This window comes from Macaca mulatta, chromosome X, assembly GCF_049350105.2.
Source record: "Macaca mulatta isolate MMU2019108-1 chromosome X, T2T-MMU8v2.0, whole genome shotgun sequence".
Lineage (NCBI taxonomy): Eukaryota > Metazoa > Chordata > Mammalia > Primates > Cercopithecidae > Macaca > Macaca mulatta.
In genome coordinates this window covers 109,607,861-109,627,602 of record NC_133426.1, presented here as the reverse complement: position 1 = coordinate 109,627,602, position 19,742 = coordinate 109,607,861, and the positions used below count along the sequence as shown (strand labels likewise).

The 19,742-nt window shown below is 38.1% G+C and overlaps 1 protein-coding gene across 31 annotated transcripts in view; it reads right to left on the bottom strand.

Annotated features, from left to right (window-relative positions):
• The window catches only part of RAB40AL (RAB40A, member RAS oncogene family-like), a 218,273-nt gene that overhangs the window by 70,851 nt on the left and 127,680 nt on the right, over positions 1-19,742 (bottom strand). For 2 of the 31 annotated variants that reach the window (XM_077987509.1, XM_077987517.1), the window contains one exon: positions 4,246-4,440. The exons of the other annotated variants lie outside the window; for them this stretch is intronic. The gene's annotated coding sequence lies outside the window, so the exon portion shown is untranslated. The remainder of the gene's footprint in view (positions 1-4,245; positions 4,441-19,742) is intronic. 31 annotated transcript variants of the gene reach the window in all.

The following is a 19,742-nucleotide window of genomic DNA, read 5'->3' as shown; positions in this document are numbered from 1 at the left end:
TTTGGACAGAATATTTTTAATTTCTAATATATATTTCAATTATGTTTCATATGGCTTAAACAATAAAAATGTTAATAATGTGACAAAGTCATTAAGATAATGTTTTGTAAATCAGGAAAATCTGTGACCATAGTCACAAAATGATAGCGTAGAAATACATTTATTGACTAAGAATCATGTTCATATGCTGTGGTACAAAAATAGTATATTAAAAACATTTATTTAATAAATCAGTATATTTGCATTGGAGGGAGATAGAGGATATTTGTTTTATAAATTTGCAATTCCCTAGTGTTTTAAATGTGGAAGTTTCATTGTTCAAAATGTTAACAACAAAAAACACTATAATTGTGAACTGATTATATTTATGATGCCCACATATTCATTGCTCTGGACACACGCATATAGGAAATTCCAGAAAGCTTTGTTCTCTACAGTTCTATACAATAGAATACATGTGCCTCCCTTACTCCCTTCAAATCTCCTACGCCTTTCCAAGCTGTTGGTTGACTTCCATTTCTGCAATTCTGACTCTGGGCACCAGGTGAGAGCATTCTCTCTTTCTTCCAATGAAAAGGCATAATTTGCATAAACAGAAACAAAATTTTCCTCAAACTAGATAATGAAACAATAAGTACAGTATGACCACAACTCTCTTTGAAATATTCATATGTTTACAAAAAGATGGACAGGTCATACACATAGTTTGTTTCCTTGCATACTCCTATGTCTACATCTAATTAGTTTATTAAATGGGTTTTGGGGGCCTAGGCCTAATTCAGAGGTTCAAATATTTTATGATGAAATGCTACCGGAAATTTTATAATGGATGGATCAGGGTGACAACACTGAAATACAGTGATCAATTTCAAGGTTACAGGAGGAGAGAAAACCAGAGCCAATAAGCCTACTAATTTGACACTTTAGTAATAAAGGACACCACTTCTGAGGTACTCAGGCCGAATAAGCTGAATTTGATCAAACTTCTAAATCTAATTACCAATTAAAAAAAAAATAAGAGGGGCTAGAGGAAATTAATAAACAACACAATAAGAATCCAATCAGCAAAATCCATAATGCACTCTCCAAAGGATGAAAGATCCAGTTTTGTAAGCAAATAAATAGAAAGGTTCTTTTTTAAAGAACAGATAGCTTTTAAGAGACAACACTTCAAGGAGAGTTAAAGAGAAAGTAAAATTAAAATCACAAGGAGATACTACCAAATGTTTACCAGAAAGAGAAAAATGAAAAAGATAGAAAATACCAAGTGTTGATGAGGATGTAAGCAGTAGAAGTCTAAACACTGCTAGTGGGAATATAGATTGGAACAACCACATTGAAAAACTGTTTGACAGTATCCACTGAGCTGAAGATACACATGTCATATGACTCAGAAATGCCACTCTTTGGTGCATCCCCAGGAGAAATGGCCTCACCCATCAAAGGAAATCAGGCCAGCCCTGCCTTTCAACCAGTTGAAGGATAGAAACTAGAATAAATGTGATTTCCATTTGTAAAAGCACTCTGAGTTCCTGAAAGGGAATAGAATTAACTGTGGAAGTTCAAGGAATTATTTCAACAGCCAGGTTATCTAAGGAAAACTTAACTGTGATGATTATTATCTTTTTAAAAATAATCATACTCTTGTTTTTACAATTATATCTTGTTTGTTTTTCTTAAATAAATATCATCTGGTACATGGAAGAAAGGCTACTGAAGGATAGTTATCACTCAAAAACATATGGTCCTGTCTACCATCAATCACCATTGGCTGACATGGTTTGGCAAATGTCTTTTCCTCTTTTCTAAGTATACTGGTTAGGAGTGTCGGTTCTGGAGACAGACTAGGGCCCAACCCTGCTTCTTAAATTTGTGGGACTTTGAATACTTTTGCTTCACCTTGCAGTAAGTCAAATGCTTCATTTGCAAAACAAGGATAATACTGACCTAAGAAGACAAAATGTTTTTAAACAAATATTGCCTTGCCATTTTGGTCAGGAATCCCATAATCTTTTGTTTTTTTTTTAGACAGAGTCTCGCTCTGTTGCCCAGGCTGGAGTGCAGTGGCGCGATCTCGGCTCACTGCAGGCTTCGCCTCTGGGGTTCACTCCAATCTCCTGCCTCAGCCTCCCGAGTAGCTGGGACTACAGGTGCCCGCCTCCACGCCTGGCTAATTTTTTGTATTTTTAGTAGAGACGAGGTTTCACTGTGTTAGCCAGGATGGTCTCGATCTCCTGACCTCGTGATCTGCCCGCCTCGGCCTCCCAAAGTGCTGGGATTACAGGCGTGAGCCACCGTGCCTGGTCAGGAATCCCATAATTTAAAAAATTCTACTGCAGAGATATCAGCATAACTGACTCTCTGTGACCTTGTGAGAGTAACAGAACCACTCTATACTTCAGTTGTCTTTAAGGTACAATGGGGAAAACAATTATCCCCACCTCATGGGTTGTTGTTTTGAGAATTACTTGAGTTGAGGCATGAAAGCCCTTAGAACAGTGGTCGGCACATAGCAAACTGCTCATTAAATGTGAGTTTGCATGTTGAGATTTTTCAAGTTCTAAAAGTTTGACAGTTTGCATGTGTCTTCAATAAAGTTTAATACAACAGAATCTTAATCATCAACTGATGCATTTTAAGTAATTTCTTTCACTACAAACACATTTGGATGACCTAACTAACTACCTTGAGAATATCTCAAGAGCACATGGAAGGATTGCTCTCAGAAAACTGTGCTATTTCTCCACATGGCTATATAAAAAGCTGAGGGGTAATCCTTGACTGTGCCTTATCCCCATGCACCCTACATGCACAGTCACTTCAATTTCTGCCTGCCCTACCTTCAAACACGCCCTGTCCAGGTTCACTCCTCCCTCTGCACACAGCTGCAGCCCTGGTCCCATCCACCTGTGTCTCTTCCCTGGACTTCTGCAATATTTTTCTAATGGTTATCCCCACTCCCTATCTTGTCCCTTTCCAATCCATTCCCCACATAGCAGTCAGAGTCACCTTCTGACAACAAGAATCGCAATCAACAGCCTGACCCAAGGGATCTGTTGTTCTAAGGACGTTGCATACACTTCAGATGTGTCCCTGTAGGTGAGGTGAACATGAACACATTCACCCGATACACACAGTCTTCTCCAAAAGTGCAATCACAGTCCTCATCTTCTGTTGCAATTTTTTCCCACTTTATATACATTCTCAGGATTTTTAAGTATTTGCATTTTATTAGTACTCTGGTTTTGGCATATTTAACAAGATTATTGTTCATGTTTATTTTATGTAAATTTTCTATTGAAATGAATTACCAATATCTTTGTCATTAGTGTGTGTCACAAATTATGGATACTAATCCTATATATAAGGTACAGTTTGTGAATACTTTCTCTAATGTTTTAAGATAATTCTTAATATTTTTTATTACTTTCAAAATTGATTTTCAATTTCAAAAATATTATGACTTAAAAACTTTACAGATCACATATATATACATTTTTTTTTAAGAAAAAGTCGAATGCTCCCTTTGGAATGGCAGCCCCCAAGGAAATTAGATCATTCAGGGACCAGGAGGCATGAAGACAAAGTGAAGAAAACTTTAGAATAACTAAAAACTAGATGCTGATAGGGATTTTATCTCCTCTATCATCTTCATCACCTCAAGAGGTTGTAGAGTGAGCACCTCTGGGGCCACAACAGCAGGAGAGTGGAATATGACCATTTCTCAAGTCCTGGAAGCCCAATTTATAAAAGGGAGGTGCTAAGGATCCTCTAGGGAGGGTGAGGGATAGAACCTCATTCCAAACCTGCCACTTACCTAGGGAGGTGACTTAGACTCTGTGAGCCTGAGTTTAGTCATCTGTTAAATGGAACTGACCATACCATTATTACAGAACTGTCCCCAGGCATAAATGAGAAACCTCGTCCAAAATATATGGAATGGAGCGAGACTTCAATGGCCTTTAAATGTTGAGACACAGCAGTAGGGGCTGGCTGAGCCTCAGGGCTCAGAAGACATTGTGAAAAATCATTTCTCATTATTTCTCCTAATAAGAACACAAACATCTAGAAGAAAGAAGCAAATATCTCTCTGATATGCCTTGAGTTCAAAGTTTTTGAGATAGAAAATTTTCTATATTCTTAGGTATTATCAGAAGGTCATAGGAGTCATTCAACATCATGCCTCTTAGCAGACTCAGATCAAGTTCCCTCACACTGGAAGGACAAGCATATTTGTGAACTCACCTGAAGAGCTCTGTGATAGACTGCATGAGGAAAGCAAAGTATGGTGTTTGCTTAATAGCGGCTTCTGGACAGTTTGGTATGTTAATATGTTCATAGGAAAAATCTGAACCTGTCCACCAATCAACAGGGCAAGGGTCCTCAGATCATGCATGATCCAGTCACATCACACCAGGATTTCAGCCACCTGCTACCTCCCTGCGAGGCAAAAATCCAGAAATTACTAGCATTTCTGTGACACACAATTGTGCATTCCTTCCTTATCTAATAACTATATTTATATTGAGCTCAAAACATATACTAGTCCACTGGAGACATCTTATGAGCTCTAAAGTGGAAACAGGAGAGTAAGAAACAAAATAATATATAGGAAAATTCAAGGGTTAAATACGAGATGAAATGGGTTCTTCACATTAGCTTTTAAACTTACTGAAATTTCAAGAAATTGAAGATTTAAAAAAATTCTTCCTTTAACCCCTCACCACCTATTCAGCCACAGGATTGGATATCTTTCCTCCCTCCACTTCTTTTTCTCTCTTTCCTTCTTCCCAAAGTTAAAGCTCTAAAACAAGTTTTCTGCACTTCCTACAAAACTACAATGAGATATTATCTCACTCCAGTTAAAATGGCTTTCTCCAAAAGACAGGCAATAACACATGCTGGCAAAGCTGTGGAGAAAAGGGAACCCTCAAACACTGTTGGTGGAAATCTAAATTAGTACAACCACTATGGAGAACAGTATGGAGGGTCCTCAAAATCTAAATCTAAAAATAGAGCTGCCATATGACCCAGCAATCCCACTGCTGGCTATACATCCAAAGGAAAGAAAATCGGTATATCAAAGAGTATCTTCACTCCCATGTTTGTTGCAGCATTATTCATAATGGCCAAGATTTGGAAGCAACCTAAGTGCCCATCAACAGATTAATGGAAAAAGAAAATGTGGTACATATACACAATGGAGTACTATTCAGCCATAAAAATGAAGATATTCTGTCATTTGCAACAACATGGATGGAACAGGTGGTCATTACATTAAGTGAAGTAAGCCAGGGACAGAAAGACAAATATCACATGTTCTCACTTATTTGTGGGACTAAAACTCAAAAAATAATTGAACCCATGGAGATAGAGAGGAGGATGGTTACCAGAGTCTGGGTAGAGGCTGGGAGGTGAGGAAGAGGTGGGGATGGTTAATGAGTACAAAAAATAGAATGAATGAATAAGGCCTAGTATTTGATAGCACTACAGGGTGACTATAATCAATAATAATTTAATTATACATTTTAAAATCACTAAAATAATATAATTGGATTGTTTGTAACATAAAGGATAAATGCTTGAGGGGATGGACACCCCATTTTCCATGATGTGACTATTATGCATTACATGCATGTATCAAAATATCTCATGTACCCCATAAATATATACACCTACTATCACCCACAAAAATTAAAAATTAAAAAAAAGTTTAAAAGATATTGAATGTTGATTTTTCTCTCCTTCCCCAAACACTATTGGAAGGTTAGAAAAACAATTCCTGAAATCATAAAACATGTGTTTTCCTGTGTCTGGCTGTGTTCAACCAACATAATATATATGTGATTTACATTTTGTTGTCTGTAGTTGTAGATAGTCATTTTCATTGATGGATGGTATTACATGGTATGGATATTTCTCTTTTTCTTTTTTTTTTTGAGACGGAGTCCAGCTCTGCTGTCCAGGCTGGAGTGCAGTGGTGTGATCTTGGCTCACTGCAACCTCTGTCTCCTAGGTTCAAGCTATTCTCCTGCCTCAGCCTCCCGAGTAGCTGGGAATACAGGTGCCCACCACCATGCCGAGCTAATTTTTGTATTTTTAGTAGAGATGGGGTTTAACTGTGTTGGCCAGGTTGGTCTCGAATTCCTGACCTCGTGATTTGCCCACCTTGGCCTCCCAAAGTGCTGGGATTACAAGCGTGAGCCACCGTGCCTGGACTGTATGGATATTTCACAATATATGTATCTGGTATGAAGGTTTATATATTTTTCAAACTTTGACCTACTATGAATAACAGTGCTTTGAACGTTCTTGTACATATCTTTTAGATGGACATTTATTTTTACTTCACTTTGACATATATGATTGAGTGGCATTTCTGAGTTAGGGTATATGTATGTTCAGCTCACTAGATACTGCCAAACAGTTTTTCAAAGTGTTCCAATCTGTATTCCCACCAGCAGTGTTGAGAGGTCCACTGCTCCACATCCTCACCAATACTTGGCATTTTCAATCTTTTTTATTTCTTGTGGGTGTATGGTGGTATCTCACTGTAGTTTTAAATGTAATTTCTTTGATTTAATTTTTCATTAATTTAACTCTCTCTGAAATGTTTTGTCTCATTTAATCTAAAGTGGGTTCCACCGCATTTTTTAAAAATCTTCTAATTTACTTGCTTAAAATCTGGATCTTTTGTCTTGTGGAATGCTAATGCTGTTAAATACCTTTCTGCATATGGAGGCAATCATATAATTATTTCCTTGGCTGTATCAATATACTAGATTATAGTAATAGTTTTATTGATATTGAAACACCTTTATATATGTAAAAGCCCCATAAGGTCATGACCTATATTTTATGTCCATTTTGTTTACCAATATTTTATTTAAGAACATTAGTTCATACTCTGTAATGAGATTATTCTGTAATTTCATTTCTCCTGCAGTTTTTGGCATGTTTCAGAATCAACTTTATGTACTTGCTTCATTGTTTTATATATTCCCTACGCCCTTGGACTATTTTAAATAGTACTGGTATTATCAAACCTTGAAAGTTTGGCTAGAATTCTCTTTGGGAAATATCTGGGTCTGGTGCTTTTTGATGGCAGATAATCTAACCAAATTCACTATGTCTTGTATGCAATTAGTCTGTCAAGACTTTTTGTGTCTCTTGGGGCCAATCTGGGTAACTTGTGTTTTTCTAGAAAATTAACTATTTCATCTGTTTCCAAATATGTTTGAATAGAATTCTGCAAATTTTTCAGTTAAGAGACTTGAAATTTCCTTTATTTTGAAGACCTTGTCACCCTTCCTGTTTCAAAATTGTGTATTTGTGTTTTCTTCAATTTTCTTGAATAATTTACCCAGTGACTTTTCATGTTTTTGATATCTTCTCAAATAAATCTTCCTTACTTTTACATATAAATTCTACTGTAGTTTGCCTTTTCAACCCGTACATTTCTGTTTAAACCTTTATTCCTTTCAACTACATTCTTTTAATTTATGTTGTGGTTCTTTATCTGGCATTTTGAATTGATTGTTTAATTCCTTTTTATTGATATAGCTATGTAATGCATAAAAATATTATCTGAACACTGCTCTAGCTGTAAATTCTGATATGCTCTGTTTTTATTTTCATTATTCTCATTGCATTCTACAATTTTAATCTGTATTTGCATTTGGGCCCAAGCTTAACAGCCTCAGGTATTAGTATGATTTTTCATATATCTCATTGCTGCTCCTGCAGTTTTCCTCTATAAAATTACATTTTTGGCCGGGTGTGGTGGCTCATGCCTGTAATCCCAACACTTTGGGAGGCTGAGGCGGGTGGCTCACCTGAGGTCAGGAGTTCAAGACCAGCCTGGCCAAGATGGTCTTGGTCTCTACTAAATTACCTAGGCGTAGTGGCGGGCGCCTATAATCCCAGCTACTCAGGAGGCTGAGGCAGAGAATTGATTGAACCCGGGAGGCGGAGGTTGCAGTGAGCCGAGATTAAGCCACTGCACTCCAGCCTGGGTGACAGAGTGAGACTCCATCTAAAAAAAAAAAAAAAAGAAAAGAAAAAAAAATACCAACCAACCAACCAACCAAACAAACAAACTACATTTTTGTTGTGTGATTAGGTACACAAGTATTAACACATAATGTATTCCCAGTGAATTTTAACCTTTACTATTATTAGGTGTGCTTTTTTATCTTTTAAAATCAATTTTGTTCTCAATTCTGCCCTCTTAAAAATTAAGATTGTGAAAAAGCATTCCATGCTCATGGATAGGAAGAATCAATATTGTTAAAATGGTCATACTGCCCAAAGCAATTTACAGATTCTATGCTATTCTATTAAAGTACTAGCAATGTTTTTCACAAAACTAGAATAAAAATTCTAAAATTCACTTGGAACCAAAAGAGAGCCCAAATAACCAAAACAATCTTAAGTGAAAAGAACAAAGATGGAGGCATCATACTACCTGACTTCAAACTATACTACAAGGCTATAGTAATTAAAACAGCATGGTGCTGGTACAAAACAGACACACAGACCAATGGAACATAATAAAGAACACAGAAATAAAGCCACACACCTACAACCATCTGATCTTCAACAAAGTTAACAATAACAAGCAATGGGAAAAGGACTCCCTATTCAATAAATGGTGCTAGGATAACTGACTAGACATACGCAGAGATTGAAACTTGACCTTTATCCTTCAAAAATCAACTCAAAATGCATTAAAGACTTAAATGTAAAACATAAAATGATAAATACCCTAGAAGAAAACTTAGGAAATACCATTCTAGACATCAGCCCTGGCAAAGACTTCATGATGAAGACACCAAAAGCAATTGTAGTAAAAACAAATATTGACAAGTAGGACCTAATGAAACTAAAGAGCTTCTGCACAGCAAAAGAAACTATCAACAGAGTAAACAGACAACCTACAGAATGGGAGAAAACATTTGTAAACTATGCATCTTCCAAAGGTCTAATATCCAGGATCTATAAGGAACTAAATCAACAAGCAGAAAAACAATCCCATTAAAAAAATGGGCAAAGGACATGAACAGACACTACTCAAAAGAAGATATACACATGACCAACAAGCATACGAAAAAATGCTCAATATCACTAATCATTAGGGAAATGCAAATCGAAATCACAATAAGACACCATCTCACAACAGTCAAAATGTCTATTATTCAAAAGTCAAAAAATAACAGATGCTGGTGAGGGAACAGTGAAAAGGGGATGCTTATACACTGCTGGTAGGAATGTATATTAGTTCAGCCACTGTGCAAAGTAGTCTAGAGATTTCCCAAGCAACTAAAAATAGAACTACCATTCAACCCAGAAATCCCATTACTGGGTATATTCCCAAATGAATATAAATCGTTCTACTATAAAGACACATGCATGTGTATGTTTGTCACAGCACTATTCACAATAGCAAAGACATGGAATCAACCTAGATGCCCATCAACAGTGGACTGGATAAAGAAAATGTGGTACATACACCATGGAATACTACAGATCCATAAAAAAGAATGAGATCATGTCCTTTGCAGCAACATGGATGGAGCTTGAGGCCATTATCCTAAGCAAACTACTTTCAATTTGATGTTCTTTTGTGCCATCTTCTTTCACCTTCTATTTGGACACCGAAATAGCAGCCTCTCCTTGAGGACCAGAAAGCAGGCAGCATAGAGTAACAGAACATGAAGATGAATCTGCTGTACAACAGACTGAAATCAGGAGACCTGGGCCCTCAATAGCAGATTTGTCTTTGTGTAAAAGACCATGAGAAGTCAGCTCCCCTGATCTGGCCTCATCCCTTTCACAGGAAAAAATTGACATTCTCAGGGGTTAGGGACATGAGCCTTGGAGTCAGAGTGAGTACAATATTTTGGCATACTTAATTACTGGTTTTATGATATTTAGGAAATGTTGAGCCTCCAGACAAATGAAACCCATAGGTAATTGTTATATATGAAATATGCCCGCATAGAGAATAAAGTGGGAGGAACTATACAAAAAGGACACATTATCAAAAATTAATGAATAGGAGGGGGGGGGGTCACACATTATTTATTTATTTCTGGACTTGACTATGCTTTCCACAATTTATAAATTAGCATGGAGCTTTTTAAAAGTCAGAATTTTTGCTCATAGAAACAGTATTTGCTATAAAATAGTTCAGACATACAAAACTTATAGAATGTGAGAACTTTCTATGTACCCATGTTAACATATAAAATAGTATATAGGCAATTGATAGTCACATTGAAGTCCTCTCTGATTGCATTAGCCTCCTACCTTCCCAGAGATAATCACTATATAGAATTTGGACTTTTCATTTTTAAGGCATTACCTTATAGTTTTATTAAACAGGTACATACCTGTATGTAAAATATGATATGGTTTTGTAGCATGGTTTTCTCTCTAAATACCTGGTTACCTCATTGAAGAAGAGGAAGTAAGAAACCTGAGAACAAACATGCATTCATATCTCAACACTGGGACCTACAATATATATATGTCTCCAAGTCATGTGTATTATCTTTTAAACCTACTAAAACAGACACACCCAGGTCTCAGTTTATATGCTAGAGAGAGCAGTAAAACATTCTACAGTTACTATTTTCAAACTCTTCTTTTATCTGATACGTTCAATGTCTCAGAGTTTTCCTATGGCTAATTTGCCTAAAACAATCTCAGTGTATCCTGAATGTAAGACATTTTCTCATTTGTCTGGGGCTAATTTTCTTTATTTCTTTCAAACTGTTACTAATTTAGGCCTGTCCTGTATATCCAGAACCTGATCTAGACCATCCTGCTGAAAGAAGACAGTATTTTCTGGGAGTTAGTTTTCATGTGTTCAGACTACTGCCCACATCCCTTAGATGGTATAGGGATGCATTCCACTTAGAACTTGATTTGATATGTATTACAAGTGCTGGGCATGTGTATATTTTCCTTTTATTACTTTTAATTACACAGGGAAGGTACTTATGTAATTATACACCATAGTCAAGATGCGGAATCAACCTAAAAGTTCATCAGTGGATACATAGGTAATGAAAACGTGGTATATTAATTCATATTTGTTGATTGCTCCTGGGACCCTGGGCTGAATGAGACTATGACTATACTTCCACCCCGAATCCTGCTGTGCCAGGATTCCCCTCTCCTCACCTCCTCATTCCCCATTGAAGCTGTAGGGCTGAACTCTGGATGATTTAATGAAGACCCTCCTGCTTTCCTGTCTCTGTGGCAGTCACTGCTTGGCTAACTAGGTGGGATACGCAGGCAGTAGGAAGTGAAGAATGTTAACAAAGAATGGAGAAAGCTCTTTTTAGGTAGTTTAAGTTTGAAGGAGAAGAGAGAGATCCAGAGATAGGAGATAGAGGTGGAGGGGGCAGGAGACAGAGAGGGAGGGGAGGGAAGGGGAGGGGAGGGGAGGGAAGGGGAGGGGAGGGGAGGGAAGGGGAGGGGAGGGGAGGGAAGGGGAGGGAAGGGGAGGGGAGGGGAGGGGAGGGGAGGGGAGGGGAGGGGAGGGGAGGGGAGGGGAGAGGTATCAATCCTGTGGCTAAATGTGTATTGAGGGGCCCAAGAGGAATTTTTGAAAATCTTTTACTTCTTAAAAGTTGATCAAGTTTAAAAATTAATGTGAAGGAGGCATACCATCTCAAAATTAATCTTTGAAGTTAGCGATATATTATTTTCATTCTTACTCTATTATTTCCATTTTAGAGATCATGGGATGCCTTCAGTTATATAGGTATTGAGCTTAATATATATTTAGCTATTAATAAATGAAGGAATGGACAACTGTGTGTATAGAAATGGTAGTAACTCTTGGATTTTTGTCTTTCAAGAGGCAGAAGATGGTTACAATACTGCTGTGATGTGGCTGGATAATGCATAATCTGAGGGTTACTGCCCTGGTGGCTGTGAAACAGTCTAGAATGTTCCTATTTTATATATATATGTGTGTGTGTGTGTGTTTTTTTTTTTTTTTGAGACAGTGCTTCACTCTGTCGCCCAGACTGGAGTGCAGTGGCCCGATCTCAGCTCACTGCAACCTCTGCCTCCCGGGTTCAAGCGATTCTCCTGCCTCAGAATCCTGAGTAGCTGGGATTACAGGCACGCGTCACCATGCTTGGCTACTTTTTGTACTTTTAGTATAGACGGGGTTTTGCCACGTTGGCCAGGCTGGTCTCGAACTCCTGACCTCAAGTGATCCGCCCGCCTCGGCTTCCCAAGGTGGTGGGATTACAGGTGTGAGTCACCACTTCCCGCTTTCCTATAATATATTAACATACAAAACAGTCCAGGAGCAGCCATTAAGCAAACTCTACACTTTGCTTACCTGGTGTTATCTATCACTGAGATCACCGGGTGAGTTCAAAGACATGTCTATCTTCCCAGCAGGAGGAAGTGAATTTGGGTCAGCTCAGGGACTTGATGCTGAACAGCTCTTATGAGCTTCTGATAATACCCAAGAACTAGAGAAACAGCTGTCTATAAATCTTTCAACTCAAGGTATATCACAGGGACACTTGCTTTCTTCAATTAGATTTGTAATTTTCTCAGAAGGCGAAACAGTAAGAAATGATTTTTCACACTGCCTCCTTAGCCCTGAGGCTCTGCCAACCCCTACTTCTGTGTCCCAACATTTAAAGACCACTAAAGTCCCACTCTATGCCATATACTCTGGGCAGGTTTTCTCATTTACCCCTCAGGACAGCTCTGGTATGGTCAGTCACATTTCAGATAACTAAGTTCAGGCTCACAGAGCCTAAGTCACTTACCCAGATAAGTGGCAGGATTGGAACGAGGCTGATCCCATCAATCAAGCTCCCAACTCCATCCCTCCCTTCCCTATGCTGAACCCTGCCTTCCCCACAACCTGGTCTATTCTCAGAGCTGCAACCTTGGCTCTGTCCATCAGAAGGCACATCATAACTATCTCAATTTTTGTTTTTAAATTAAAAGCAGCTTATTTTGCATACAGTAACAAGTATTACGAGTTTTTTGTGGTTGTTTGGAAAATTCACATGCATATGAAAGCAGTTCCATGATCTGTTGACCCCAAATCTACACTGCATTCATTGATTTTTCACTTCCCTCCTCGGTGCAGGTTGCAGTGTCCACATTGTAAGAGGGTGGGTCCTCTTCAGACAGCAGGGCATTCACCCTCCTTCATTATCCTACTCCTATACAGGCTTCTCAGATTTCTTCCCACCTCTCTCTGTCATTCCCTTTCCATGACACTATGGACACAGCTGCCCAGACCCTGCTCCTGTGCCCTCATCCTCTCTCTGTCATTGCCCACTGCCCCGCACTGCCCTATGGCTGCCCACCTAGGATAGCCAAGGATGTCCTGCAGTTTATTTTTTTTCCGTCTTCTTTTAAATACATCAGTATCTTTCTGACAGAATCATTCTGTACTTGGGTTCATAAGGTGGGTTGTAAGGGAGGTATTGTAGTTTTTGCCCCTTGCGGACACTTCTTTGCCAAAAAGTTTGATAATGGTGGTACCGTGGTGCCCTTTCCCGACACAAATCTGCATTGCAGCTACAACACTGCTGAATAGGAATGTGGGAAGGAGAGACTGTGGCCCAAGCCCACCCTATAAAGCTTTCTGGAAGTCTTGGTGGAAAAGTGAGCATTCCCAGTGTTTAGGGGTACTGAAGGACTCCAGACAAAAATTGCTGCCTTTTACTGTGCCGAGAAGAGAGCTCTATGTGAGAGGAAGACAAAATATTTTACTTTTTATTCTTTGACCACTGGATAAATAGAGACCTATAAAAGAAAAAAGGGATCCAGGCTACTTGTTATCTTTGTAACCCTCTTTACATCTTTATTACTATCTTTTCATGGAAATACATTTCTGTAACATTTGAAGTTACAACATAATATCAATATTTTTTATGGACCTGGTGTTTCATTTATATGATATCCTAAAGTTTATTTCCACAGTAACCTAGTGGTGAAAATTTAGTTCCCTTACCATAGTTTCTATTACAGACAATGGTATATATAACACTCTTGCTCATATGCACAAATATTTCAGTAATAATTTCTTTATAAGTTTTTGAAAGAGTATCTTTAAACTCCAGACACTTAACAATTTTATATTAAGATGATGAAATCAAAATACTTTTAAATTTTTTTAATTTTTTTTTTAATCTCAATAGGTTTTTGGGGAACAGGTGGTGTTCGTTCACATGAATAACTTTTTTTTTTTTTTTTTTTTTTTTTGAGACGGAGTCTCGCTCTGTCGCCCAGGCTGGAGTGCAGTGGCGCGATCTCGGCTCACTGCAAGCTCCGCCTCCCGGGTTCCCGCCATTCTCCTGCCTCAGCCTCCCGAGTAGCTGGGACTACAGGCGCCCACAATCGCGCCCGGCTAATTTTTTGTATTTTTAGTAGAGACGGAGTTTCACCGTGGTCTCGATCTCCTGACCTTGTGATCCGCCCGCCTCGGCCTCCCAAAGTGCTGGGATTACAGGCGTGAGCCACCGCGCCCGGCCCATGAATAACTTCTTTAGTGGTGATATCTGAGATTGGCACACCCTTCACCCAAGCAGTGTACACTGTACCCAATGTATAGTCTTTTATCCCTCAACACTCCCCACTGTTTCCCCTGAGTCCCCAAAGACCAATGTATCATTCTTATGCCTTTGTGTCCTCATAGCTTAGCTCCCACATATGAGTGAGAACCTACGATGTTTGGTTTTCCATTCCTGAGTTACTTCACTTAGAATAATAATCTCCGATTCCATCCAGGTTGCTGTGAAAGCCATTATTTCGTTTTTTTTTTTTTTTTTTTTAATGGCTGAGTAGTATTCATATATATCTCACATTTTCTTTATCCACTCATTGACTGATGGGCATTTGGGTTGGTTCCATATTTTTGCAATTGCAAATTGTGCTGCTATAAACATGCATGTGCAAGTATCTTTTTCGTATAATGACTTCTTTTCTTCTGGGTAGATACTCAGTAGTGGGATTGCTGCATCAAACGGGAGATCTACTTGTAGTTCTTTCAGGAATCTCCACACTGTTTTCCACAGTGGTTTTATTAGTTTACACTCCCACCAGCAGTGTAAAAATGTTCCCTTTTCACCCCATGCACTCAAACATTTATTATTTTTTGATTTTTTGATTATGGCCATTCTTGCAGTTATAAGATGGTGTTGCATTGTGGTTTTGATATGCATTTCCCTGATCACTAGTGATGTTGAGCATTTTTCCACATGCTTGCTGGCCATTTGTATATCTTCTTTTGAGAATTGTCTATTCATGTCCTTAGCCCACTTTTTGATGTTTTTGTTTTGTTTTGTTTTCTTGTTGATTTCTTTGTAGATTCTGGATAATAGTCCTTTGTTGTATGTATAGATTGTGAAGATTTTCTCCCACTCTGTAGGTTGTCTGTTAACTCTGCTGATTATTTCTTTTGCTGTGCAGAAGCTCTGTAGTTTAATTAAGTCCCATCTATTTATTCCTGTTTTTGTTGCATTTGCTTTTGGGTTCTTGGTCATGAAGTCTTTACCTAAGCCAATGTCTAGAAGGGTTTTTCTGATATTATCTTCTAGAATCTTTATGGTTTCAGGTGTTAGATTTAAGTCTTTGATCCATCTTTAGTTGATCTTTGTATAAGGTGAGAGATGAGAATCCAGTTTCATTCTTCTACATGTTGCTTGCCAATTATCCCAGCACCATTTGTTGAATAGGGTGTCCTTTCTCTACTTTAAGTTTCTGTTTGCTTTGTCAAAGATCAGTTGGCTGTATTTGGCTTTATTTTTGGGTTCTCTATTCTGTTCCATTGGTCTATGCGCCTATTATTTTTTGTCTTGCTGTGGCTATGTGGGCTCTCTTTTGGTTCCATATGAATTTTAGGATTGTTTTTTCTAGCTCTGTGAAAAAAAATAATGGTGGTATTTTGATGGGAATTGCATTCAATTTGTATATTGCTTTTGGCAGTATGGTCATTTTCACAATATTGATTGTACCCATCCATGAGCATGGGATGTGTTTCCCTTTGTTTGTGTCATAGATGGCTTTTATTACTGTATGGTATGTCCCTTTTATGCCAATTTTGCTGAGGGTTTTAATCATAAAGAGATGCTGGATTTTGTCGAATGTTTTTTTTCTGCATCTATTGAGATGATCATGTGATTTTTGTTTTAAATCTGTGTATGTGCTGTATCACATTTATGACTTGTGTATATTAAACCATCCCTGCATGAATGGCATGAAACCCACTTGATCATGGTGGATTTTCTTTTTGATATGTTGTTGAATTTGGTTCACTAGTATTTTCTTGAGGATTTTTGCATCTATGTTCATCAGGGATACCAGTCTGTAGCTTTCTTTTTCGTTATGTCCTTCCCTGGTTTTGATATTATGGCGAAACTGGCTTCATAGAATGATTTGGGGGAGGATTCTCTCTTTTTCTATCTTTTGGAATAGTGTCAATAGGATTGGTACCAATTCTTTGAATGTCTGATAGAATTAAACTGTGAATCTGTCTGGTTCTGAACTTTTTTTTTTTTGTTATTGGCAATCTTTGTATTACTATTTCAATCTCATTGCTTGTTATTTGTATATTCAGAGATTCTATATCTTCCTGGTTTAATCTAGGAGGGTTGTATATTTCCAGGAATTTATCCATCTCCTGTAGGTTCTCTAGTTTATGTGCATAAAGGTGTTCATAGTAGTCTTCAATAATCTTTTGTATTTCTGTGGTATCAGTTGTAATATCTCCCATTTCATTTCTAATTGAGCTTATTTGTACCTTTTCTCTTCTTGGTTAATCTTGCTAATGGTCTATCAGTTTTATTTATCTTTTCAAAGAACCAGCTTTTGTTTCATTTATCTTTTGTATTGTTTTTGTTTGTTTCAGTTTTATTTAGTTCTGCTCTGATCTTCATTATTTCTTTTCTTCTCCTGGGTTTGGGTTTGGACTGTTCTTGTTTTTCTAGTTCCATTAGGTATGATCTTAGATTGTCTATTTGTGCTCTTTCAGACTTTTTGATGTAGGCATTCAATGCTATGAACTATCCTCTTAGCACTGCTTTTGCTGTATCCCAGAGGTTTTGATAGGTTGTGTCACTATTATCTTTCAATTCAAAGAATTTTTAAATTTCCATCTTGATTTCATTGTTGACACAACGATCATTCAGGAGCAGGTTATTTAATTTCCATGTATTTGCATGGCTTTAAGGCTCCTTTTGGAGTTGATTTCCAATTTTATTCCATTGTGGTCTGAGAGAGTACTCGATATAATTTCGATTATCTTAAATTTACTGAGACTTGTTTTGTGGCCTATCATGTGGTCTAACTCGGAGAATGTTGCATGTACTGATGGATAGAATATATATTCTGTAGTTGTTAGGTAGACTATTCTGTAAATATCTGTTAAGTCCATTTGTTATAGGGTATAGTTTAAGTCCATTGTTTCTTTTTTGACTTTCTGTCTTGATGACCTGTCTAGTGCTGTCAGTGAAGTATTAAAGTCTCCCACTTTTACTGTGTTGCCATCTGTTTCATTTCTTAGGTCTAGTAGTAACTGCTTTATAAATTGAAAGGTCCAGTGTTAGGTGCATATATATTCAGAATTGTGATATTTTCCTGTTGGACTAGTCCTTTTATCATTATATAATGTCCCTCTTTTTTAACTTCTGTTGCCTTAAAGTTTGTTTTGTCTGATGTGAGAATAGCTACTCTTGCTCACTTTTGGTGTCCATTTGCATGGAATATATTTTTCTATCCCTTTACCTTAAGTTTATATGAGTCCTTATGTGTTACGTGAATCTCCTGAAGACAGCAGAAACTAGGTTGGTGAATTCTTATCCATTCTGTCATTCTGTATTTTTTAAGTGCAGCATTTAGGCTATTTACATTCAATGTTAGTATTGAGATGTGAGGTACTATTTTATTCATTGTGCTATTTGTTGCCTGTATATTTATTTATTTTGTTTGTTTGTTTTTGCATTGTGTTACTGTCATATAGGTCCTGTGAGATTTATGCTTTAGGGAGAGTCTATTTTGGTATATTTTGAGGATTTGTTTTAATATTTAGAGCTCTTTTTAGCAGTTCTTGTACTGCTGGCTTGGTAGTGGTGAATTCTCTCAGCATTTGTTTGTCTGGGAAAGACTATATCTTTCCTTCATTTATGAAGCTTAGTTTCTCTGCATACAAAATTCGTGGCTGATAATTGTTTTGCTTAAGGAGGCTAAGACCCGAATTCATTCTAGCTTGTAGGGTTTCTGCTGAGAAATCTGCTGTTAATCTGATAGGTTTTCCTTTATAGATTACCTGATGCTTTTGCCTCATAGCTCTTAAGATTCTTTCCTTTGTCTTGACTTTAGATAACTTCATGACTATGTTCCTAGGCAATTATCTTTTTTTGCAATGAATTTCCCAGGCATTCTTTGAACTTCTTGTATTTGTCCAGATCTCTAGCAAGGCTGGGGAAGTTTTCTTTGATTATTCCCTCAAATATGTTTTCCGAACTTTTAGATTTCTCTTCTTCCTCAGGAACACTAATTGTTCTTAGGTTTGGACATTTAACATAGTCCCAAACTTCTTGGATGCTTTATTCATTTTTCTTAAATTCTTTTTTCTTTGTCTTTGATGGATTGGGTTAATTGGAAAGCCTTGTCTTTGAGCTCTGAAGTTCTTCCTTCTGCTTGTTTGATTCTATTGCTGAGACTTTCCAGTGCATTTTGCATTTCTCTATGTGTGCCCCTGATTTCCCGAAATTGTAATTGTTTTTTTATTTATGCTGTTTCACTGAAGAATTTTCGTTTTATATCCTATATCATGTTATTGATTTATTTAAGTTGGACTTCATCTTTCTCTGTTGCCTCTTTTATTAGCTTAATAATCAACCTTCTGAATTCTTTTTCTGGCTATTCCAGGATTTCATCTTGGTTTGGATCCATCGCTGGTGAGCTGGTGCAATCTTTTGGGGATATTAAAGAAACTTGTTTTGTCGTATTATCAGAAATTTTTTTCTCGTTCTTTCTCATTTGGGCAGACTATGTCAGAGGGAAGATCTGGAATTCAAGAGCTGCTGTTCAGATTCTTTTGTCCCATGGGGTGCTCCCTTGATGTGGTGTTCTCCCCCTTCCCCTATAAATGGGGCTTCCTGAGAGCCAAACTGTCATGATTGTTTTTGCTCTTCTGGGTCTAGCCACCCAGTGGAGCTACTGGGCTCTGGGCTGGTCCTGGAGAGTGTCTGGAAAGAGTCCTGTGATGTGATCCATCTTCAGGTTCTGCAGCCAGTGGAGGTAGCAGGGGAGTGAAGTGGACTCTGTAAGGGTCCTTGGTTGTATTTTGGTTTAGTGTGCTGGTTTTGTGTTGGTTGGCCTCCAGCTAGGAGGTGGTGCTTTCAAGAGTGCATCAGCTGTGTCCTGTAGAGAGGATGCCAACTTTCCCTAGGGAGAGCTGGTTAAGTATTCAGATTTCTCAGGCGGTGGGCAGGGCCACAGAACTCCCAAGAGATTCTGACCTTGGTCTTTGGCTACCAGGGTGGGTAGAGAAAGACCACCAGGTAGAGGCAGGGATAGGCGTGGCTGAGCTCAGCCTCTCCTTGGGTGCGGCTTGCTGTGGCTGCTGTGGGGGATGGGGGTGTGATATCTGGTCCAATGGAGTTATATTCCCAGGGGGATTATGGCTGCTTCTGCTGAATCATACAGTTTGCCAGCAAGTGGGGGGAAAGTCAGCGGTCATG